Raw genomic sequence first — 26,090 nt, 5'->3', positions numbered from 1 at the left:
TGGATGAAACATGTAACAGTGATACCCATTGACGTTGGGGCACTTGATACCATGTCAGAATTTTACAAAACACGTAAAAAAATTACAGCTTCCTGCAATAACACCAGCGGAACTGCAAAAAACTAAAACTGCACTACTCGGAACAGCGTACATTTTAAGAAGTTACTTGGTTGATATCTAGGACGCTGACAGCAACTTGTATCAACCATTAGCACCAGTCAATGGTATTTGTGATGCATTTTTGAATGTTCAGTCGACTGAGTTTCGTGTTTAATGAATAAAGTATACAGTAATAATGTACACAACAATGTGAAATCACAGCTGTCAATTCTTTAGCTGGTGTTGGCCTTCATTTGCAAGCTTTTCTCTGGGATGTCATAACGTGTCAGCGTAGCGTATATGCAGAGCCTACCAGCATGGCTTTTTGTCACTGACAGATGGACATTCCATCAATGCACAGATTTTCTAAGTGTCATCCAAGGCTTTTTGGTAAGGCACCCAGTATGTGGATGATTATTACATTTTATTATAATAAATTATTGATAATTATATAATCAACTAATAAATTATTACAGCTGCTCACTGCAGAAGATGCTGGTTGGCTTACAACAGTGATGGCTAACTTTTTTCTGGTCAGAGTGCCCAAAGCGCACGTCCCCGAACTCCCAAAATGCAATGCATGCACCCCCTGATCATGTGTGCATGACACCCCCGCACACATTCCCCGCATGCGCATGCAACACCCCCTGCATGCATCCCTGCGCATGTGCCACCCCCCTAAGGGGGCTTGTGGCAAATATTTCCTGCCGCTTTGGGAGCTTTCTAGCTCAATTGCAGCTGCTTGCTGATTTCTTCTTCTTTTCTTCTTAAAGTTGTTCTTGGAGATCCAGGATGGCAATACGTCCAGTTGAGGACTGAGTCAAATAATGGGGAGTGACTGGTGGGCAAGGGGCGTGTCCCAAGAGCTTATCTGACTCAGTCCAATCAGCTGGAGGGTAAGGTTAACCCATCCTGGATACTCCCCTCCCCCTCACTATGGAGAAAGACATGTTTCCTTAGCTCCCAAGATGAACTAAGTGGAGTGCACCCATTATATGGACCAGGTGGGAGAAACAACTGAAGATTATCTGGTGCCTTAGCTATCAGGTCCTGAAAGGTGAGAGCCAGGCATGAAAAGCTGTAAAAATAATAACCAACACCTTGAATTTCATTCAGAACCCTGCTGGCATTCAATGCAGCTCACATAGCACCAATGGTAAATGGGCATAACAAGAAGTGCCAGCTACTGCTTGTGCTACTGAATTCTGAACCAGTTATGGCTTCCAGATGGTTTTCTAGGGCAATACTGTGTACAGTGCATTTCAATAGTCCAGTTGTGAGGCAAGTAGGACATGAGTGCATCTGAACGGCACTCCTGGTTGAAGAAAGGGTGCAACCAGTGCAAAAAATGAACCTGCCCAAAGGCCTTCCTTCCCTAAGTTGGTGATTCAATGAAGATTGTCCAAGATGGTTGAGTCCAGCAGTGAGGGAAGGGTGCACTACTGCCTACTTCAAGGCCAGTAGAATTATCCCCTCTCTTGGAGGCCAGTACCACTGCATGGACTTGACTCTCCTGCATGTCACTTCCTAAGTAGCCTTTAAAATAGTCAGAAGGATCAAAGATCTAACAAAGAGGTGGTTAGATTAACAGTCCTAAGGATATTGTCCCTCTTCCCAGGTAATCAAGTATGACTACGCCTGCATACTTTGACTAGTCTAGACATCTCTAAGATTTTCATGCATTCTTGTTCTTCAGAGCTATTCTGATTCCAAACATGAGACATCTGAATGGCTACCACATACTGAGTTTCCAGACGCAGACAACAGGAGCTATGAAAACATACAGGCATGCCATGCCAGTACTACATAAAGTTGTGTTCAGTGAACAGATATGTTGGACTCTCTCAAAGCTGGGAGTTGGGCAAATAAGCTCACAACTATATGAATCCCATTTCTCAGCCCAAAAGAAAATAGTTGTGGGCTTTTTTGTCTGACTCACAGCTGACAGGCAGATTGGGACAGGACAGTCTTACAGCTGAAATACTCTATTATACATGATTCTAGTTAAAGGTAAAGGTAAAGGTTCCCCTCGTACATATGTGCTAATTGTTCCCGACTCTAGGGAGTGGTGCTCATCTCCGTTTCAAAGCCGAAGAGCCAGCGCTGTCCGAAGACGTCTCTGTGGTCATGTGGCCAGCATGACTAAATGCCAAAGGCGCATAGAATGCTATTACCTTCCCACCAAAGTTGGTCCCTATTTTTCTACTTGCATTTTTACATGCTTTTGAACTGCTAGGTTGGCAGAAGCTGGGACAAGTAACGAGAGCTCACTCCGTTATGCGGCACTAGGGATTCGAACTGCTGAACTGCCGACCTTTCTGATCGACAAGCTCAGCATCTTAGCCACTGAGCCACCACGTCCCCATGATTCTAGTTACCGTCCCTTAAAAACAGAGCAGAAAAATGTACAAGAAAGGGCAACTACCATCACCAAGGAAGGGTTAGATAATTTATTTTGAGTAAAATGGCAACATTTGGGGCTTCTTAGCTTACAAAAAAGGACAAATAAGCAAATGTGACAAATGCATAAAATTAAGGAGAAAAATGAATAATATTAAAAGATGGTATCATTCACTAAATGCCAATGGGAAAATAAATTAGGACTGAAAATAAGCTTCTCAAATGGCACAATTAAATTAGGAAATTTACTCCCACAAGTTTTAGTGACAACCCAACTTGAGCAACTTAAAAAAGAGATGAGATAAATTCATGGATAACAAGGTTTCCAATAACTACTATTTATTTTGGCATATATTTCTCGAATCAAAGACATCAGGTTTCACGGTATCAGTTCGTCACAGTATTTCTCCTTGAAGGAACTAGGAACACCTTCATTTTGATTCAGGATGATTCTTAATATTTTTATATCACATTTCTTTAAAATATAAATAAACAACCCTCCTATTGTGCCGGAGATCCAAAGACGTCCACCTGCCCTGAGCCAAACAAGAGCCCACCAGGGCCCTCCCAACCGAACAGGCTCGCATCCGTGGTCATGGTCACCCTGTCCGGCTCCCAGAAGGAGCAGCCCCAGCAAATGGCCAGGGAGATCCACCACCTGGGGGAGGTTTGGACCCCCGCCGGGAGGCGGAGGGTCCAAAGAGAGTTGCTCATTCTCCCCCTCTGGAAAGGAATGAGCTCCCACTGAAGGGGTCGGTGGTGGAGTCTGGCCCACGGGACTATCCCTATACAAGAGACCATCTTGCCTAGCAACTGAGATAACGTGAGAACTGAAACTAACCGACTTCTTTGAACCCTTCCTGCGAGCGGTTGAAGGCTGGTTTGGCGTTCCAGGGACAGGCAGACAACCCCTGACCCAGAGACTATGACCGTCCCTAGGTGAAGAATGCATGTGGACGGGGAGAGATGGCTCTTGGGGAAGTTCACTGAAAACCCCAGAGACTGAAGGCTCTGAATGGTGAGCTAAAGGTCTGAGACCGCCTGAGAAGATGACCCTGCCTGGACCAAAATATCATCCAGGTAACATTGGAGTCTCACCGGGATGGTGCGCAGATGAGCCGCCAGCGCGGCTAGCACCTTCGTAAACGTGCGTGGGGCCGAAGCCAACCCGAATGGAAGAGCCCTGTACTGGTAATGGCGGTCCTCGTGCGAGAACCTCAGGAACCTGCGATGAGGTGGGAAAATCGGAATATGAAGATAAGCCTCTGTCAGGTCTATTGACGCTAAGAAGTCCCCCTTCCAGATGCCTTGAAGGATAGACTTGAGGGAGGACATCTTGAAGCGCCTGTACACTAGAAACCGGTTCAGGTGCTTGAGGTCCAGAATTGCCCTCCAGCCCCCCGAACTTCAGGACAACGAACAGGTTGGAGTAGTGGCCCTGACCCCGTTCCACCAGGGGAACAGCCTCCACCGCCCGAATATCTAGAAGGTGTTAAATAGCCTGAACCATCAGACGGCAGCGCTCCAGGCTCCGTGACGGAGGGAACGATCTGAAGAGGTTCGGGGGGTTGGAGAGAAACTCTAACCTGAGACCCTGACAAATTGTGGACCTGACCCAGGCATCTGACGTGATCTCGTCCCATTGATCCGCATAGAGGGACAGGCAGCCACCTATGGGATGACTGGGGTTCGTGTCACTTCCCCCTGCGGTAGGAGCGACCGCCGCCCCCTCGAAAGGGCTGCCTGGACTGATGCTGGAACCTGCTCCAGTCTTGGAAAGATGACCGAGAAAACTGCCTGTCCGACCTGAAAGAGGAGAAACGCTGATGATGGTCAAAGTCAGAACCCCTATAAGATTGCCTACGATAGGGATGAGACTGCATCTTGGGCTTCTTAGCATTGGACAGGATAAGCTTTTTCTTGTCTTTGTTCTCGACTAGAATGGGATCGAGGGCCTCCTGAAAAAGATTTGGACCCTTAAAGGGTGCCGCTGCCAGATTCCACTTGGCCTTATTATCCATCTACCAGTTAAGGAGCCATAAGAAACAGTGGTGGCTAAAGCACTGGACGCAAACTTAACCGTGACCAGAGTCGCATCAGCGGAGAATTGAGATGCAGCAATAATCTTAGTCAGGTCCTGGTGCAACCGTTCGTCCTGGATTGGGATACGATCCTGGAGCTGGCGAATCCACATAACCATAGCACGTTTGAAATACAAGGCTGCGGCAGCGGACTTTATGGCCCAGGCAGTGGCATTGAAATTTTTCCGTAAGGTAAGCTCTGCGCGCTTATCCTCAGGTTTTAACTTGTCCGCTGCATGTCCGGACACCACCGGGGAAGAGGAGACCAGAGTAGCAACCAGCGTGTCGATAGAGGGCAATTGAATGGCCTGAGCAAAGGTCTGCTCCACATTGTAGAAGCAGCGGTCGTTACTGCCAGGGCAGTGACGTGCGGTGAGGGTTATGGCTGGGGAGGCTGGTGACGTCATCAGGAAGGCGGGGAATGGGACCATGTGTGCAGACCACGTGTGCAGACCACGTGGTCTCGTTCTCCGCCTTCCTGAGTGAACATTAAGGGGACCGCGGCGTAGCATTACTTCCTCCACCGGCACCAGTCCCTTTCACCCCGCTCAAGCCTTGCCGCCTGCAGCCACCGCCCGCCCTCGCTGCTCCTTTCGTTGCTTGCCCGCCCGCCTCTAAGGCACGCCAAAGCCTCCTTCGTCCCCACCCAGCGCGCGCCCTTTTTATTTCCCGTGACACCCCCCCCATTTCGGGAAAGCTTTCCCCATTGCCTGGGGGTTGAGGGGGGCGGCTCCTCTCCCCCCACTCCCTCCGTCCCTGCCTCTCTCCTCAGCCCCAAAGCTCCGTCCGCGCGACTCACTTCCAAGGCGATGGCTGCTCCATCCCGCTCCGGCTCTGGAAGCAACCGAAGATCAGGCTGCGTCGCTCGCTCGCTCGCCGGACTGCTTCGGCGCCATTCTGGCTCCCTTCGTCCATCCGCGCCCGGGAGACGCGGAGGGAGAACTGTTGTCGGCGCCTCCAGATGACGAACCAGTCGCTTGCTTTCGTCATCGGGAGGCCGATAACATTTCTGCCTCCATGTCTCCCGGGCGCGGATGGACGAAGGTAGCCAGAATGGCGCCGAAGCAGTCCGGCGAGCGAGCGAGCAAGGCAGCGAGATCTTCGGTCACTCGTCCACCGGACTGCTTCCGCATCTCCCGGGCGCGGATGGACGAAGGGAGCCAGAATGGCGCCGAAGCAGTCCGGCGAGCGAGCGAGCGAGGCAGCGAGATCTTCGGTCACTCGTCCACCGGACTGCTTCCGCATCTCCCGGGCGCGGATGGATGAAGGGAGCCAGAATGGCGCCGAAGCAGTCCGGCGAGCGAGCGAGCGAGGCAGCGAGATCTTCGGTCACTCGTCCACCGGACTGCTTCCGCATCTCCCGGGCGCGGATGGATGAAGGGAGCCAGAATGGCGCCGAAGCAGTCCGGCGAGCGAGCGAGCGAGGCAGCGAGATCTTCGGTCACTCGTCCACCGGACTGCTTCCGCATCTCCCGGGCGCGGATGGATGAAGGGAGCCAGAATGGCGCCGAAGCAGTCCGGCGAGCGAGCGAGCGAGGCAGCGAGATCTTCGGTCACTCGTCCACCGGACTGCTTCCGCATCTCCCGGGCGCGGATGGACGAAGGTAGCCAAAATGGCACCAAGACAGTCCGGTGGACGAGTGACCGAAGATCTCGCTGCCTCACTCGCCGGACTGCTTCGGCGCCATTCTGGCTACCTTCGTCCATCCGCGCCCGGGAGATGCGGAAGCAGTCCGGTGGACGAGTGACCTAAGATCTCGCTGCCTCACTCGCTCGCTCGCCGGACTGCTTCGGCGCCCGGGAGACGTGGAGGCAGAAATGTTGTCGGCCTCCCGATGACGAAAGCAAGCGACTGGTTCGTCATCCGGAGGCGCCGACAACATTGCTCCCTCCGCGTCTCCCGGGCGCGGCCGGACGGATGTATATAATATTATATATAGTATATAATATTATATACTATTATTCCATGAAGAGAGGTGAGGCCCTGCCTCCCCTGCCTCTACTGACCGCACGTCACTGTGCCAGGGTTAGAAAAGTTAGAGGGGCGGAACCATTGATTGGTCAAGACCTGCGTGAATAAGGGCGGGGCTGGAATCTCCTCCTTATTCGTGGCCGTGTTTGAAAACATGGCCATGTTTGGGTCCCTATGTAGGGGTACCGTGGGATCCCCTGTGCCCACCTTGGTGGTCTTCCTCGCCTTGTTCAGGAGAACTTTGAACATAGCCGGAGGAAAAAGGCCCGAGGAAGAAGGAGGATCGGGGGGGCATGTCCTCATCCTAGGAGAATCCCATATCCTAGAGATTCTCCTCCCCTATAGCCGAGGCCTCGCTAAACATGGATGGGGAGGACACGCTATACTGGTGATGGCCTGTTCCCCCTTGAGACCTAGATGAGTGGGAACTCCTGTCCCGCTGGGCAATGCCCCGTGAGATGGCTGCAAAAATAAGTCTTTTGATACCTTCAGTGAGGCGTTCCAAATCCTCCATGTCCCTATAAGGAGGTCAGGAATCTGAGGCACCAATCTGTGCGAAGCACAGTGCCCCCTGGATGTCCCCTTCAAGAGATCCACCTGACTCCCCCTAGCCAAACCTGGAGAGATCAAAGGAGAAGGGGAGGGGGACCCCCTTCACCTGGAATAACTGCAGGACCTGGCAGGGGAGGCTGAAGGAGATGAGTGGCTGAAACCCCGAGGAGAAGACTGCTCAGAAGGTGGTCTGATAGGAGACTGGACCTGCTGGTAGAAGCAGGCCCTGCAGACCTGGCCTGCCTTTCGGCCCTGGCAAAGGTCTTTTCCAGGGCCCTATGCCTCCTGTCCTCCTCCCTTGTGGAGGTTCTAGAGCAGTGATGGCGAACCTTTTTTGGCTCGCGTGCCACAAGTGGGGGGAGCGCAGGGGGGTCGAGTGCGGGCGTGCCGCACCCATAATGCAATGCGCGACCCCCAGTGCGCATGCGTGCACAATGCGCGACCCTCCCATTTTTACATGCTTTTTTCGCCCTCCCCAGGCTCCAGGGGCTTTATAGGAGCCTGGGGAGGGCGAAAGGAGCCTCCCCCTACCCCCCCGGAGGCCCTCCGGAGGCTTCATGGACCGTCCGGAGGCTTCCCTGAAGCCTTCGGAGTCCTTAAAACCACCCTCCAAGCAAACCGGAAGTGACTTCCAGGTTGCTCGGAGGGTCGTTTTAAGTGCTCCGAAGGCATCAGGGAAGCCTCGGACGGTCCCTGAAGCCTTTGGAGCGCTTAAAACCACCCTCTGACTTCCGGGTTGCTCGGAGGGTGGTTTTAAGTGCTCCAAAGGCATCAGGGAAGCCTCGGACGGTCCCTGAAGCCTTCGGAGCGCTTAAAACGACCCTCCGAGCAAACCGGAAGTGACTTCCGGGTTGCTCGGAGGGTCGTTTTAAGCGCTCCGAAGGCATCAGGGAAGCCTCGGACGGTCCCTGAAGCCTCCGGAGCGCTTAAAACCACCCTCCGAGCAACCCGGAAGTAACTTCCGGTTTGCTCGGAGGGTGGTTTTAAGCGTTCCAAAGGCTTCAGGGACGGTCCCTGAAGCCTCCGGGGGGGGGGCGGTGGAGGCTCTTTTCGCCCTCCCCAGGCTCCTATAAAGCCTCTGGAGCCTGGGGAAGGCGAAAAATAGCTTTTGAAAAGGTGAACTCAGCTAGCCAGCGCGCGCATGCGCGCTGGCCAGCTGACACGGCAGCGCCTTGCGTGCCCTGACAAATGGCTCCGCGTGCCACTTGTGGCACGCGTGCCACAGGTTCACCATCACTGTTCTAGAGGGACGCTGTGCTGCCACTGGTCTTACTGGGGGATACCCGGGTTGAAACCCCTGCCCCAGGCCCTCTTCCCCCCTCACCGGGCCTTTAGCTTGGCCCTGGGGAATCTCAGAGCCCTCCTCCATAGCCCCACTCACGTGTCCTGGAGCTTGGAAGGAGAAAGGTTCAGGCCTCTGTAGGCCCTTCCGGAACCTGGGCCTTGGGATGGCACGGGAGAATGAAACTAGGTCGAAAGGCCTCGGCCGGGGCCTCCCAAATTGTTCGCAGGCCGATGAAGGCTCTGCGCACGTGGCACAGTTAAAATGGCCGCCGGGCCCCGCGCAGATCAAAAGGAGGCCAAATTGGTGCTCAGCCTGGTCTCTCACGACTCACAAACAGCCTCGTGACGCTGGGGGCCTCGCGGCTAACCAGCGCACACTCCCCCCTTCGCGTCACCGGTCTCGTCAAAAAAACAAACGCCGAAGCGCGCGGCAGCCACCCAAATCAAGCGGCGGCTGCTCCGTCGTCTCGTGTAAGCCTCGTGGTGCCGACGCCACTTCTTCCGCTCTGAAAAGAAGAACGCCGCACCTGCAGCTGGATAGGAGCTGGCACCCCCGCAAACCCGGGGATAGGGCTAAGGCTCCGTGCCCGCGGAGGGAAGAGTGGATGCCCCACAGGGCCCTCCCCGACCCCCCGAGGCAGAAGGACTGTCCCTTGGGCCGCAGCTGCAATTTAGAATTTAAGAGAACTTTAAAAATGCCCAATTCAGCCAAATTCGAGACCAGATTGAAGAGAAAAAAAATAAAAATAAATAAAAACTAAATCTATTCCTACCTAGAGAAAAACAATTCTCAACAGTGTTTGGACCAAGAGACTGAGAGGAAACTGGGCAGGAATGGAAGGCAGGAGTATTTAAGAAGTTTACTCTCAGTCTTTGGACCAATCCGGCTTTGAGAATACCCCACACGTGACCACTCTCTTCCACTGGAAAATGTTTTGTTTCTGTGGGCAACTATATTCATGATCACCCAAAAAAAGATAGAGGTAGCAGAGTCCAATAGCTACAATGACTCTTGTGATAATTCTACAGCCATGCAATTTCATCGGGGCTGCTAGTGGGGAACTAGGAAAAAGCATGTGGTTTTTTCATCAGGTGGAAAACAGCACCAGAATACTTAAGAAAGGTTGCAGGATATAGACAAAATCCACACAATGAGATTGAAAGCACTCAAGGAAAGCAGTCCTCCTGCTTGTCACAGTCAGTTTCAGAACTGCTGGAAAAGCTGCAGCAAACATAATAGGGCCAATCAGTTATTCAACAACCTGATCTCAAGGTTTCAGCTCAACAATACTAACAGATACAGCCGCTTGAAAAAGTACAACTGGGGATGATTGGGAAAAGAACAGTTTTTCCAAGCTTCTAGCCATAAGGCCTGTTTATTCAGGTTTCAGCACCGTTCAGTCACACACAATGCAGAGCAGTGTGGACTATAAACAGAATGCCAGAATATTGCAAGCTGGGCATCTAATGATAAAATAGGGCAAAAAAAGGCAAAGCAAGCAGACCAAGAGATACTACAGAGGAGACAATTTATTTGTTCGGCATATGACAAAGAATACTGTTTTAAGATTTGCAGCCATGGAAAATTATACACAAATACATGAAGTTTAGAGCTGAATTAAACATAATCCTTCCTACCCCACTCAAATGGTTAAACCCTGCAGCCCATAAAATAGGCCGATGAATCTTATCCCACCTCCATACCCATAAAATCAATGAATTAAAGTGGATTTTGTACTGTCATGGAGAGAAATGGTGGAAACAGGCTGCAGAACAACTGCGGTCAACAGCTGTGAGGTTGACGACTAAGTTATAAAACTGTGGCTATAACTTTGTCCATTCTCATAGCAGTTGAGCACGTCAGAGCAACAACTGAGGGAGGAAGAAAACCCAGATTCTGTGTAGTGGCCATTTTGGAAAACTGACATACATAGCACCATGCTGTGCAAACAACAACCTTTAAAAAGATGATCCCCTCTAGAATAGAAAACTGAAGCTTCCTTACATGGACACTAGAAGATTATAAATGAAGGCCTCAGAGAAACAGCAACAAGTCCTGCTGCTCTCAGGCAAGAGAATCCAACTCTATCTAGACATTCAGATTTCACTCTTGAGGAATTCTTAGATTCACTACTAGATTTAGATACTAGAGAGCTGCTGAAAAAGCTCAGTCTTTTTATGTTTACTTCCAGTCGAGAACTCTAAAATTGCCTCAAAAGCAAAGGACTGTAAAGCACTTACTAGGAGAATACACTTGGCCCCTTTTCATGTAAAAGGCTGGCTTTGGGAAGAAAATGGTTTGCTCTGGCATTTGCATTAGTTTCCAGATGGAAAGGCTGGAGATAGATAGCTGCTTTCAAAATGTATTCAAAGGCTGTGCCTGAGACATTCAGAAATGAATTATTTTCCTTTTGCTTGAAGTGATGGAAGAATTATGCAAAATAAAAAGCACCCCATACTCGGGCGCCTTATTCAGCTCTTCTTCCTCTGCAAAGCCACCAAACATCACCTACACATCACCAAGTCTAGAAACTCCTCTAATAAAAGAATCAGAACAAGGAAGGTCCTCTTTGTATTCATCAGGCTCTACAGAGCCATCAGTTAAAAGGACAATCCTGGGTTCCTTATTACTCCAAAGTATTTGATTTGGAGTAAAGCAAGTACCTGTTTTTTAAAAAGAAAAAATATCAAATCCACAAGAAGCAATATCATTACAGTATTTGACCAACTGAAGTTGCACAAAACTGTTGCAAACATTCAAGTTTGAAAAATTCTCATCAAGCAAATTGAACAGAATTTGCAGAATCTCTTGGAGAGGAAAAAATCCAGACATGGAATTACTTCCAGAAATTATGAAAGACTGCTGGATTGACTTTTGGCATATTAGTACTGGGTCTTCTGATTTGCCTATTCTCTTTTGTATTAAAAAGATAAAGGTTCCCCTCGCACATATGTGCTAGTCGTTCCTGACTCTAGGGGGCGGTGCTCATCTCCGTTTCAAAGCCGAAAAGCCAGCGCTGTCCAAAAATGTTTCCTTCATGTGACTGGCATGACTAAACGCTGAAGGCACACGGAACGCTGTTACTTACCACCAAAGTGTTCCCTATTTTTCTACTTGTATTTTTACGTGCTTTCGAACTGCTAGGTTGGCAGAAGCTGGGACAAGTAATGGGAGCTCACTCCATTATGTGGCGCTAGGGATTCGAACCACCGAACTGCCAACCATTCTGATCGACAAGCTCAGCATCTTAGCCACTGAGCCACCGTGTCCCTTCTTTTGTATTACAATGCGCATATATCCCAAGCCCGTTTGACATTTCCTTTCCCTCTTTCAGGACTCACTCCTCTAAATGTTTGCATCCCTTCCTTCCATACTTGCCTGCTTCTTCTTGCCACTTCCTGTGGCCAGTTTTCCCCCCACTCCCACTTTCAGTTTTAAGAAAGTGTTAAGACTCAAGCCCACTGCCCAAGGATGATTTAGTACACAGGTGGCACTGAATGTTTCCCGGTGGCAGCTTGGGTCTAATAAATGCCAGTTTTTCTTCTCCCTGGGGAGAGAAGCAGCAATGAGATAATGAAAACCCCCACAACACAGAGAAGCCTTTGTGTCCTAGAATGAAAAAAACAGCCACTATCCCCTTTGTCCCATCTCTATTGTTCACACTCCCTTCTGCTGCCCACTGTATTTATTTCCCCCTATCAAAATCCAGAGGGTTTTTTCTTCTTCTAAGCCGATTCTAGCACCTAACAGATTTAAGGGTATCATTAAGACAGTAAGAAAGTGAAAAGGATTCTCTAACATCATTTGCAAAGCTGCTAAGCCTATTGCGTGGATTCTAGATGCAGCTTTAGACTAAAAGAGTGGGAGTTTAAAAAATGGATCCCTCTCCCTAGGTCCCAAGACTAGATTCAGCAGGGGGACCAGCTGTGCAATGACTGAGTAGGAACTCCTCCTTCTTGCGCCAGGACACTAGGCCCACTGAAATAAAGTTAGAAATTCCCTCCCCCCAAAAAGTGATACAGAGCATGGGGACCAATCTATTTACATTCAATTTCTCCCTCCACGGATGCTTTTTAAAAAGGTGCTTCACCCCAACTTCTTCAAGCATTTTGCACCTTTGTACATTTGTAACTAAGCTCTCCCAAAACACACAATACCCATGATCATACTACAATTGCACAAGACAAACCATGATGTATACCTCTGAATACAACTTCCAGGGTGTCAAACTGGTGGTCCACAGGCCGGATGCGACATGCACAGGCTATGCCCATCCCAGCTCCGCAAAGGGAAAAAACATAGCAATAAGTCATGTGACAGCAATGTTAAGCGCCAAGTTTGACACTCATGAAGATATGGTTGTCCTTCGTCCTTCACCACCTAGATATGGTTTTCCTTCATTCCAAATATTAACTTTGGAAAGATATTTCCACAAAAGGAGGTCCATTTCAGTGGGACAAAGTCAGAACTGGATACACTTTCGTTGGGACCTGGGCGATCAGATGGATACTGTACTTGCAGTAAACCAAAACAAATGAACCACATTACAGCTTAAAGGGCGATACGTAAACACAGCCAACAAAGAGTTTCTTCCTAACATTCAAGCTTTACACGTACAAAGCAATTAAAAAGCATTCCTGGGATGGCACAGGTCTATAAGGGATTGTGTGAGTTCCTAAATACTTGAATTGGAACAGAATACAAATGAACTAGGCACAGGAAAAGAGGAGACTTTTTATCCTCAACTAGCTGATAACCCGGCGTTGACCAGGTATTTATTTAGAGGGGGAAAATGTCCGGACCAAACGTAATTTCTAATGTTGGATTTTCCCCCTTACCAGAGGGAGCCCACTTGTGGAGTATTGTGAAGCCATTACCATGGCAACTCCACTGCGCTGTACAGTAGAAGCCATTTTACAGCAGTACAGTAGAAGCCATTTTAAGGCACAACAGGCTGCATCTTAACAGAACACAGACCCCCAAGGGGTGTTATGGGTGTCTTATCCCCATAGTATTTTTCTCCAGACAGACATAAACATTTTACAGCTGAAGTAAAGCAGAGATGCATGTCCAATTTGGCGCTGGGATTTAAAGGCAGAAGGAGGGCATCCCACAGATTCCTACTAATAGCATATACCAAACCCAGAGAGAATCCTCCATTAAAACGTGCCTGCAAAAAATCAGGCACCAGATATTCCTCTTTCACAAAGTGCCAGCAATTTTCAATAATGACTGGTGCATTGCAGCACGGAGATGAAAGCAGGTTTTGTTTTGGTGTGTTCTCTCTTTCTCTCTCTCTTTTTTTGACAGGAGCTGTTAGTGAAAGCTTAATGAGCAAAGGGATTTGAAAAGATTCCAAGCAATGACAGCAGATGATTTTTATACAGCTCTTTGTTTTGAAGTCCATGTCGTGAATACTGACAGTCTGTTGAGGACAAGAATCATTACAGAGAGATCTGAAGGTAGGCAAAGGAGCTGTTCATCTGTGGCCTCTTTTAGAGACTTCGGCATTTCTAGGGCAAACTACGGGTTTAGTTTTCCAAAGCTGTCAAGGAAGTCACATTTGGTATAAAACGTAAGAGTACACAAGTCAAAAGTGGTCTCCAGTCACTATCTCCTAGATCAGGGGTTGGCAACCTTAAACACTCAAAGAGCCATTTGGATCTGTTTCCCACAGAAAAGAAAATACCGGGAGCCACAAAACCTACCGGGGGTCAAAAAGCTCGATAAATTGTGTGCCAGTGGGTGTCACACATTGGCGGTAGTGGCACATATTTTGAGCGACAGGGAGACGCAGCAGAGGGATGAAAGAGCCATATGCAGCTCCAGAGCTGCGGGTTGCTGACCCCTGTCCTAGGACCTTCCTTGTAGGTTTGCTGTCACTCCTAGGGAACGCACAAAACCATGAAACTGGTAAAGGAATAAGAGGCACAGACGGTAATATATAAGCCCCCTCATTTGTAAACATCTAAATAGAACAGGGAAACTCAATTTCAAGAGCTAGGAAACATGTGGCATCGTTTGGTTGCCGAAAAACTTCCTTTTCCCTGAAAGGCTAAGTATATTTCGAAAAGGGGGCTAATGAACAGTTCAGAAAACAAAAAACAAGACACTGAGAAAGTGATAGGCAGCATCATATTTTACCTGAAGTATTTCAAAAGTAACACTCGCAATGTCAGATCAAAACCTGCAAGTCACAACACTGGAATACAAAGATAGGAACAACACCGCAATGATGGGCACATTGTTTTTAGAAATCAATAAATAAATGATTCATGACCAGTTGCTGATCCCTCAATATTCAAATGTCACACTAGGGCTGGCATTAGCCTTCAAATATCACTCAAGTGTCTCTAGATTTTTCTTTGGGTGACATATTGTCTCTGTTACAACTGGGCATGCCATATGGCAGCCATTCTATAAATGGGCAAACTCTCTCCACCACAGCAGCCATAATGCCTATAATATATCATCAAAATCCCAAATGTGGTAACTCATTCAAAAGAATGGGGTATCCTATGCTAAGTCGTGATTTAATGAAACAAACAGAATAGCTTCATTTGCACGAAGCCATTCCTAATTGCTGAGCTAACTCATTATACTAAACTAAAAATTAAAAAAAATGCATTACAATTTAGCAAAACATCTGATTTTAACATCGGATTAACTTGCTCTCAAAATAGAAGAATCAGTGTTATCATTCTGGCCCAAAAAGTGAGACAAGGCAATCCCAATGATTTGCAGACATCTAAATAGCATAGGGAAACCTACCGTATTCAATTCTTAAAAGTGGGAAAGTAAATAAGTAAATAAATACATAATGCAAATTAGCCCATTTAATTAATACCAAGTTAATTTCTGCAGCCTCAAGGAAGCTTATAGAAAATGAACCATGCGGCAAATTCAATTTCAATACATCCTAAATTTCTATGATTCATTGAAAGCAGCCATGCTCCATTGCCACATCTTATTCAGCACAGGATCAGTCCTTACAATCCCAAATTCTGGAGCTTTTGACAATCCCAAAATCCTTCCATTATAGCAATCACAAAACAAAATAAAAAGGCCCTTGGTAAAAAGAAATGCGGGAAATTAAATCCAAGTTTCAGATATCCTAAATTAAATTGGGCTGCTAGTTCTTCTAGTTCAGAGTGGTTTGCCTTGTTGATTTCAGCTCGCTATTTTCCAGTTATAGATTTGGGGCTTGAATCCAGAAATGAAGCTTTGAGTTAGGGTTCCTCTATATTCAAAAGCCTAAAACTAAAATTCTTGTCTATCTTAAAAAAGAAAACAAACTCCAGAATACAAAATTTCGTACATAGATTAATTAAACATGAGCTATACTTAAATAGATAATACTTGTTTCCCAACATGGTGCTGGAGGTGTGAAAATATAGAAGTTTTGGAAACTATCATTACAAAAAAAATTGTATCAGAAGATTCCACAAGAAAATGCTCACTTAAAAAAATGAACAAATGTATTAGTTATATCATTTGCTCATGCATATTCTTAGTACTTAATAACCAAATATTTGAATATTGTATGAGACCTCCACATCAAAAGAGTCACAAGTCCACTGGTAGTGGTTGTTTTAAGCAACAACTTTTTCTTTAATAAAAATGAAAGACAATCTTAAGAAAGGGGAGATTCACCAGCAATCACCAGATTCTTGGTTCCCATCAACAATGAGCCAAATGCCTCTGAAACTCATTACAGCAGCATAGAAAGGAGCAAGAAAAAGTAGAATAACGATTTCTCCCTCTTGTTAATCCTTATCAACTTTTATTTAAAAGAAATGAGCAAAAAATGTACCGCGGGGTGTGTGTGTCGTGAAACCTACTAGAACCACTTTTATGATGCCCAGAGCCTCTCTGGAATGGCTGTTTGGGTTTTTTTTTCAAGGACTGGGGAAGTTCCATAAGGAGCAATAAGGTAACTTAAACCTAACAAATCCTTAACAACCCCATTGTACCATTCCACACCTTCCATGGATTGATGGAAATTGAGGTTTCCAAGTATGGCCCTTAACAGATCACACAAAGCTTTGTAGTGTTTAAGTCATCAGAACATGTACTTTGCTCACTTAATGCTTCATTCAGCAACTATAGCCTTTAGTATAAATAGTTTAAATAGTTATGCTAGTTTTTTATTGCAGATAACCAAAGTTCTCAAAAGACATCAAATTAGGTGCATCATGAGTTAAAATAATTGATTTGTCCTTCTCCTCCCTCTCCTTTTCCTTATTATTACCGCTATTAATATTATGTTGACTATTTTAATGCAAACAAATGCTATGGAAAGACCTAAACAGAATTGGGACTGGACCTGTAAAGAAAGAATAATCAATTGTTCCCATTTATTCAGTCCTAAAAGAGATACATGCCACTTACAAAAAAAATTATTCGAAAACATAATAGCAACATTGATATGCATGTGAAAGGAATTTATAGGATGGCAAAGAAAAGGTTTAAATTTCCATTGGTCAGACATAATTTGCATGAGTTTCCAACAACGCTTGTTGCGCTAAAAATACATGAACACTGCATAAAATATGCATTTAATGTCAAATGTAGTTCTATCATGAGTTATCAGCAACAACAGTTCCATTTGTTGATAATTATGCACTATTGGATCACATTATTTCATCAATTCTAAACTAGAGAGGATACAAAGAGAAAGAATATTTGTATAATATTTTATTTTTCTGGCCCTTGAAATCTATTTAAAACTTTTATTTAACAAATGTTCCAGCTTCCATATTAAGAAATAAGAAAAAAAATCCAGTTGCTGTCTACATAACCATTGCTTTGCGAAGTCTCTACTCTGCCATTATTAATCATGTTTTCTTCTAAATAAGGTCATACTATTGGAACCATTGTAGGATAACACCAATGTTAAAGTCATTACGCAAGTTACTAATGGGCTTTGAGGCCCAAAAACTGTTGGTTATCATGTTTAAAACTTATGAGGAAAACTTTCCATTTTCATCATAAGGCATTCTAAACTCAAATAAAGTAGCATGATGACTAAAATACAGATCAAAAAGTCACCAGATCCATGTCTTATATATACAAGAATGTGTTTAAAGCAAAACATTCATTATGTGTACATTAAAAAAAAATACTCCCTCAGGAGGATTATTTATGTGATCTTACAGAATTAAGAAACTGAAAAGTGTACTTCTAAATAGCTTTAACCCTCTCAAGTTCTACATAAATGTTTATTATTTAAATTTTCAAGCTCCAATCCATTACTATTTTGCTTTCAATACAGTGGGACTTCCTTATTTTTAAAATCTTTATATACATTACTTTTACACACACACATATACTTCAAATCAGGGGTGGGATGCTACGGATTTGCCGAGTTCGAAAGAACCTGTAGCTAACGTTATGGCTGGTTCGGCAACCTCCAAATCCCACCCCTGGCTGGCTCCGTCCACCCCGCCCCTCCACACGGCCTGTTTTGGATGTAAGGTAAGTGCAGGGTTCGTGCAGAGGCTCGAGGAAGGGGAAAAACAGGCTTCCCGGAAGGCCTCCGGAGCCCAGGGGAGGCAGTTTTCGCCCTCCCAGAGGCTCGAGGAATGCCTCCAGAGCTTGGGGAAGGTGAAAACGCCCTCTCCTCGCTGTGGTGCAGGAGGCCAACTAGGCCACACCCACCATCACCACGCCCACCCAGCAGCCAGGCAGAGAACCCATTGCTGAAATTTTTGAAGCCCACCCCTGCTTCAAATGCATCACGTAGAATGACTTAAACCTATCTTGTTAAGACAGGAATATCTGTTAAAAAAGCAAGAATTGGCAACCGAATTTTTAATACATACTCTACTTTTTAAAAAAAGATTGAAGGACTAAATAGTTTAGAAGCCAGCTGCAAGTTGTCTCTGTATCTACCTAATATTTTAACCTTTTTTTTCAAGAATTGTTTCAATGTGCTTGTTTTACACATTTATATATTGAAATCTGTATCTGTAACTGTTGATTCTTTGACAAATGCATGAAAGAAATCATTATCTCTACACACTCTAGAAAAGGGCTGTCAAACTCACAGCCCGCAGTCCAGATGCATCATGCATTGGCCACGCCTATGCCCGGTTTAGTGAACGGGAAAAAGTCCCGATACGTCACCTGACGACGACGTGATATGAGTTTGACACCCTGCTCTAGAATGGGTAGATGCATTTAGGAAGCTCTGAATTACCTCAAGCAAGCTGCTTGCTTCAAAATATACTTTTGTATACAAAATATACAAAATATACTATGATGTTATATATCACATCATGTTCAAGTCCTCAGAATTAAGCATCAATTATTTAAAAAGTGACACGAATCTTTCTGCAGTAAATCGGTCTTGGACAAGTTATTAAACTATTTTTATGTTACAATATGAACTGGAATGAAGTTGAAAAAGGAATTCTTTTACCATCAATACCTTTATTCTTTCTTCCAACAAGAGAAACCATGAAAAACAAATACGTAGATCAAACAGCCATAGTTAAGGAATCATCCAGATCAGGGGTGTCACCCTTAATTTCATTAGGGCCACATCAGGATTGTGTTTGACCTTGGGGGGCTGGGTGTGTGTGACCAGCTTGACATCCATTTTCAGCTGCATGGCCTCCTGCAGCCCTCTGCCAGCAAAAACAGAGCTCGGGAGGGCCATGTGCAACCCCCCCCCCCCAAGCTCCATTTTCACTGGCAGAGGCACCACGGGCTGGTCTTTCACTGCTCCCAGGGTGGCCCTGTGCGCCAGATTTAAGCACCCCATGGGTCGGATTCAGCCCACAAGCCTTGAGTTTGACACCCCTGTTCTAGATCACCACCAGATCTATGCCTTTTTATTCAGTGATCTCTTCCACCTAGCTGTATACAACCATGCTAGGAGTTTGCTTCCTGCAACAGTCCTATATGATCAAAAGATCTTAACCAAAGAATCACATAACTTATCAGAAGGCAGCATTTTCCACATGCTAAATTACAACTGGACACCCGGGAGAAGAAAATGCCAACACACTCAACCCAGCTCCAATTCAGTTTGATGGGGTCCGAAATTCAGCCACACTAATTCAAATTCTAATTGCAACAGATCGGCAAACTCCAAGATTGCACAAACCTGAAGAAACCATAGCTTTAAAAACAAAAGTAAAGTATCCTTCAAGTCAAACTTGAGTCTATGGACACATTCATACAATGTTTTGTCTTCTTTAAATTTTTTAATGATTGTAAACCAACATGAGTCATGCTATTTTGGTATATAAAAGTTAAATAAATGAAGTAATGAACATTTTCTTGGCCATAATATTGAAAGTCATTGGTCGTCTTCTTTGGGGATGATTTTCAACTTTTCAGGCTACCCATCTAATATTGGCTTCCCTCCACATTGAGAGAAAATGGAGCACTGCCAGGAACCTTAGTAAGCTGAATAGCAGAAAGCTACCTGTCAAATATTCCCAGGTGCTGCTTCTTGCCGAGATTTAATACAATGTACTGAATCACAAATTAAACAGCCACATTTTAGCCTAATGAGTTTTATGAATCTAATCAATATGGCCAATATGGGATTCAATTTATTGTATAAATCCAGAATATGAATTCTGATTAATGCACACATATATTATTGCCTTTTTCCCCACTTGCTTTTTCTTTTTCCTACTCTTTGCCTTTGGTGAGGATAAATGAAGCCCCTTTCGATTGGGTAGGTTAATTTATTTTTCATTCCTGCCCATTTTTTTGATTATCTTTCTCATTCTCTATTGTTCAGTTTTATATATTTTTTGTTTAAAATGTTTTTATTGGTAAATCACCCAGAGTCATTGAGTGATATGCATGTTTAGTAAATAATAATTATCCTACCTGGGCATCCTTTCCTTTTCCTACTCCTTCATCTTCATAGCATAAAGCATGGATGAATATTCTTAATTAAGTCAAAGTGTCACATAGTGGCATTTTTTTGCATGCTGGCACATTCAGGGATGATTAACCCCTTGCCATCTTCAGCCTCTCTCTCCTCAAGTCAGGAAGCACTGATCAAACCCTTAAGTTCTCCAACGAATCCTGGAACCACCTCTGGATTGGTAGGTAGGAAAGGCAAACCCATCATAACATGAAGACACACTTAGCAAAACAAAAATGAAACTAATGCCCAAAGCAAGGAATGGGCCAAATACAGATCATTGGATGCAGAGACAGACAGATTAGCTACTCTGCATTTAGATCAGGGGTGTCAAACTCTATTTTATCAGGGTTGTGTTTGACTTTGAGGAAGGGGGGCAGCTAGGAGTGTGTGTGGCCAGCTCAACATCACTCATGTCGGGGGTGCCTGAGTGCTCTGTCCGTGAAAACGGGCTCCCGAGCACTGTTTTCAGCTGCAATGGCCTCCTGCAAACCTCTGCCAGCGAAAAACTCCCATTTTTGCTGGCAAAGACACTGCGGGCCGGTCCTTCACTGTTTCCAGGGTGGCCCCGCAGGCTATATCTAAGCACCTCGTGGGTCGGATCCGGCCCCCGGCCCTGGAGTTTGACACTCCTAATTTAAATGGAACCAAGTAACGCAGAGCTTTAGCTTCCATCTGAAGAAAGTGAGGGTCACCCTTGGAAGAGTAGCAGGAGGACATGTATGTTTTCTCCAGTGGTGGGTTTCAAAAATTTTTAGAACCTCTTCTGTAGGTGTGGCCTGCTTTGTGGGAATGGCTTGCCAGCCATGTGACCGGGTGGGAGTGGCTTGCCAGCCACGTGACTGGGTGGGCATGGCCAACTTGTAAAATGTGGTGAAACTCACTTAACAAGGCTCTTGCTTATCAACCAAAATGTTGGCTCAGAAACTCTGGCATTTGAAGCACGCAAGACCCTTGCACCCCTAACCCTTTAGGAAAAAAAAACCCAGGGGTGTTCAAACTTGACAGCTTTAAGACTTGTGGACTTCAACTCCCAGAATTCCTCCTCTCGCTCTTCATCTTGATGATGGGCGGATGGGCGGGGGGAGAGAGCTGGAACCGGTTCTAAACAGCACTGTAGATTTGTGGAACCTCTTCTATAGAAGAGGTTAGAACTGGCAGGAACCCACCCCTGGTTTTCTCCTAAGAGAGAGAGATATACGTATCATTATATCATGATTACATCATGATCAGCAGTAGAACTGCAAGTAACATAGGAACTTTGGTCCTCCTCCTGCAGAGAAATAGCTTTATGCATTTCAAGCATGTTTGATTGAGGCTTCATAAAGATTCAACTTGAGCTTACGGTCATGTTCATGTTGTTTCTGTTAGCAGTTCTTAAAATTGGGTTTGTGATTTAAAAAAAAACACCTTAATTTTTTCCCCATTTCTCCAAAGGATGGGTTTTTTTCATAGACTTCTCTGAATTTATCCTTGAAGAAATAGAATCGAATAGAATAGAATTCTTTATTGGCTAAGTTTGATTGGACACACAAGGAATTTGTCCTTGGTGCATATGCTCTCAGTGTACATAAAAGAAAAGATACATTTGTCACGAATCATGGTACAACACTTAATGATAGTCATAGGATACAAATAAGCAATCAGGAAACAATAAATAAATATCAATATAAATCATAAGGATACAAGCAACAAAGTTACAGTCCTGCAGTCATATGTGGGAGGAGATGGGTGATAGGAACAATGAGAAGATTAATAGTAATAGTAATGCAGACTTAGTAAAGTAGTCTGGCAGTGTTGAGGGAACTATTTGTTTAGCAGAGTGATGGTATTCGGGGGGGGAAACTGTTCATGTGTCTAGTTGTCTTGGTGTGCAGTGTGCTCTATAGTGACATTTTGAGGATAGAAGTTGAAACAATTTATGTCCAGGATGTGAGGGGTCTGTGGATATTTTCATAGCCCTCTTTTTGACTCATTCAGTATACAGGTCCTCAATGGAAGGCAGGTTGGTAGTAATTGTTTTTTCTGCAGTTCTAATTATCCGTTGAACTCTGTGTCTGTCTTGTTGGGTTGCAGAACTAAACCAGACAGTTATAGAGGTGCAAATGGCAGACTCAAGTAGAACAATAGTAATGCCTTACAAGGCTACTATATGGTGTTGACCATATACCAGGAAGAGCATGCTCCTCTTACAACAATGCAGGGACCCCTTCATCCATGCAATGAAGAAATCCCTTCATGACTCTGGATATCAGACCAGCTCAAGACATGTGGTTGTCTTGAACAGCTGCAGCATATAATTAGCGGTTCCCTTCACAACTTGCAGCTCTGTTACAACAACTAAATGTACATAGCACGACAATGAAGAGCCAGGCAGCTCCTGGTTCAAGCCCCACAGTCGCAAATTCTCTACAGAATCACAGTCAAGTCATTTCTTTTTTTAGCCCCACTTGATATATGAGGATATTAAAACTTGTCTAACTTCCAGGCCTGCTACAAGAATAAAACCAATATAATGCATGAATAGAAAGATATCAAGGCTAGTTACTAAAAATGTAATGAGTTAAATCTGCAGTACTGTGAAATCAGCTCAGGAACATAAGGCCAAGCCTCCATCACCCCACTTGGAAGTGGATGGGGAAAGGGGGTTAGTTTATTTGCAGAGGGACTTCTGTACACAGGGCAGCACTGTGTTTTAATTAGACTATAGAAGCAGTAATTAAACAACTATAGTTTGTGTCACAGCAACCTGACTAAAGGCAGCTGCTGCCATGCCCCATCAACAGACCCAACTTTCCTAGGCAAGTTCCAACTCTGGTGCATATTTTTTTCCGTTCAATAATTATTGTTCATATTTATGGAGGAGGATGGAGGTTGTAGTTTCAGAAATCTAAAGGATAACAGGTTCAGAGGGTCTCAGCTCTTCTGCAAGAGGAATAACTGAACACACCAAAAAGGAGAAAGCAATCTATGTGTGTGTTTGTGTATGTATTGAAATAATTCCTGAGCACCAATCTCAGGTTCTATGGGGAGAAATATTTTTCTAAGCCTTAGGCCAGGGTAACAAAAACATTATTTGTATACCAGTTTTTGTTCAACAGAACATTGCTCAAGACAAACACTTATATAAACCTGCTTGATGCCAATACATTGTCAGGAAAACATTATTCCACATCCATCTGAGTACAGAAACAGTCCGCAATATTGAAAGTCTAGTTATATTGCTAGGAAATTAAATTCCATTGACTTTTGTAAGTTTTACTTCTGAGTAAACATGCTGAGATAAGAGTTTCCCTCTCTAAAAAAAGGAGGAAACAGCTCCAAGACTATTTGCATGCAAAATGTATTCTATTAATCAAGAATGAATGCTTAGTCTAATGCAAAGATTTAGGTGGGATTTCCTTCTCCAAAGAGTCCAGGCTGGGCAATCAGCAACTCCCTTGATAGATGTCAGGGAGAAAGCAATGTGACAGACAAAAGGCTGCCCCTATTGTATCATTTAGCCTAATTGCATGGATGTCCCACTTAGCTTTAATTATATTAGATATGAAGAAAAATCAGGCAAAGAGAAAGTTGTGAGAAGGAACAAGATGCAGAATTCATGTCCTTGTTCAGTATATTGCAGAGATGAATTCAACATAGGAATCTGATTGTTTCTGGTTTTTAAAAGACATGGCATGCACACAGACACACAGAGAGGGGGGAGGGAGGGAGAGGGAGGGAGGCTAAATCCACTAATCAAACATCTCTTTTCCCTAAAGGTTCCTCTACTTAGACTTAGTGTCTGATTGAGTACAAGACTCATGGAGTGACCTTTTCATCAGGTCAAGCATTCTTTTTCCAGGGAGACTCCTTTTAACTATTCTATGGTTTATAATGGACTACTAGATTAATGAGAACCCTGCCAGAACATGTTTGTTGGTTTGTTTGTTTGTTTTTGCTAAGCTGGACTGGAACACTTCAGGCATTCTAAGGCAAAATGGCTCATATGGAATGGATGGAATTCTATAACTCAAAGCAGAATAGAACACACAAGGCAGGTTGAGTCAAATCTTCATTATTAGAAACAGGCATGTTTTTCCATCACTGGAGGTTCCTGGCTACTCTTTCAACATGCAATGATGGCACAGAAGCAGATACTACAACCTTTGTTTTTAAGATATGGCCCAGAAAAGCAGTCTCTGTGTATCATCTTTCCCAAATCTTATAAGTTACTTAGATTAGTACTATACATTAAACTTTGGAACTGGATTATAAAAGACACTTGCTATGTTCCCAAAAGCTATTATGCCCAAATAAATAAACCACACAATGACATGACAATATTAGTTCACACAGCAGGCCAAGGCAATGACTGAATGCTGAAAATGTTGAGCCACAAAAGAGCCAGCCTCCTTTACTTTAGCCCAAAAGGGTTATGATACAAATCCAACCACTAGGCAAAGAATTCCTAAAGCAACTTTTCAATGGGTCTGCCCTTTTCTCTTTACAGAAGCTGCCTGGAATCCCACCCAACCCCCGTTGCTAAATCCATAGCCTTTCTCCACTGGGAAGCTGGGAAAGGACCCTTCCACCTGCTGCCTCAGTTTCCCAGCTGGGAAACAGGAGGGTCACCAAGTCTAGACAGGCGCTGGAGGGCCGAGTCTACCAAGCTGGAGCTGCACTGGAAAGGGGAGGTCGGAGGAGCCCCGACAAAGCCCAGCCCTGCACCAATTCCCAGTGTGGAAGCCATTGTCAGTAGGCAGCCCACCCCCACCCACCCCCACCATCACCACACCGAAAGAGCCCGAGCCGCCGCCCCGCCCTTCTCCTTGCGCGTCCCCCGAGAAAGGGCAGCGACTAGTCCAGCGCGCGCAAACAAAGGCCCCACCGTCGCCCTCATCGCCGCAGGCGCACAAAGAGCGGGGCGCCTCCAGGAGCATCCCAGAGGGAGAGGGGGACGTCCGTGCAAGGCGGCGAGAGAGCTACCGGCCGACGAGCACCAGAATAAGGCTCAAGGGGCAAGGCCGGGCGCAGACCCCACCGGCTACACCCTTCCCGCCAATCGCCCCGCGGCCTCAGCCGGCCAACACGCCGGGAGGCAAACCGAGCACCGAGGGAAGGGCGCGTACAGGTGCAAAAGCACCCCACGCCTCCCCGCGGCGCAGCCACCCGCCCTTCTCCTAGAGGCGATCGATGCTGCTCCTGGGCTGCAGCTTCTGCTCCCAAACCCCGAGACAAAGGGGGAAGACACGCCCCGGCTCATCACCCCATCGTCCGACCCCGCAGAGAAAGCAGCCCCCGAGGCAGCTCCCGCAAGGCGTCGAGGGGACCGCGCGGCTCCTTCTCCGCGTCTCCGCGATCTTTAACTAAGCCCGCTGATGTTTTATCCAGGCAGACTCTTCATCGGTTGTTCGGTTGGTTCGCCCGCCCGAATTCCCGCGTCTGCAGGGAGAGATGGAATCCGACGGCTTCCCCTCGACACCCTTCTACTCACCCTGCTATGACTGTTCCCGACGCCCGCTGGCTAGCTTGTCCGCCGCCGATCGTCCTCGCCCAGCTGCCACCCGCGTTCACCTGCTTCCCTCCGAGCGAGGAGGGAGGGAGGGATCCTGCCCTCCTTCTATCACTTGGACCAATGGCAGCTCTTCTCTTGCCTCCGAGGGGGCGGGGCCCTCAGCAGCAGAGAACTGCGATTCCCGATAGGCTCAGCGCCAACCAGAGGAACAGGCCTTGAAGGGTAGGGTGCGGCCTCCTCCATCCTCTGAACCGGTGCCTAGGTTACCATGGTGATTGTGGAGAAGGCACTGGGGCCTCTTTGAGGACCAA

The 26,090-nt window shown here is 45.9% G+C and overlaps 1 protein-coding gene across 2 annotated transcripts in view; it reads right to left on the bottom strand.

Annotated features, from left to right (window-relative positions):
- Positions 1 to 25,886, bottom strand: part of DPYSL5 (dihydropyrimidinase like 5) — a 73,440-nt gene extending 47,554 nt beyond the window's left edge. For both annotated transcript variants that reach the window (XM_081945562.1, XM_081945563.1), the window contains exon 1: positions 25,759 to 25,886. The gene's annotated coding sequence lies outside the window, so the exon portion shown is untranslated. The remainder of the gene's footprint in view (positions 1 to 25,758) is intronic.
- Between the last annotated feature and the right edge of the window lie 204 nt (positions 25,887 to 26,090).

The sequence above is a fragment of the Natrix helvetica genome (assembly GCF_964273705.1).
Source record: "Natrix helvetica genome assembly, chromosome: 2".
Classification (NCBI taxonomy): Eukaryota; Metazoa; Chordata; class Lepidosauria; order Squamata; family Natricidae; genus Natrix; species Natrix helvetica.
This window is presented reverse-complemented; position numbering and strand designations above follow the sequence as displayed.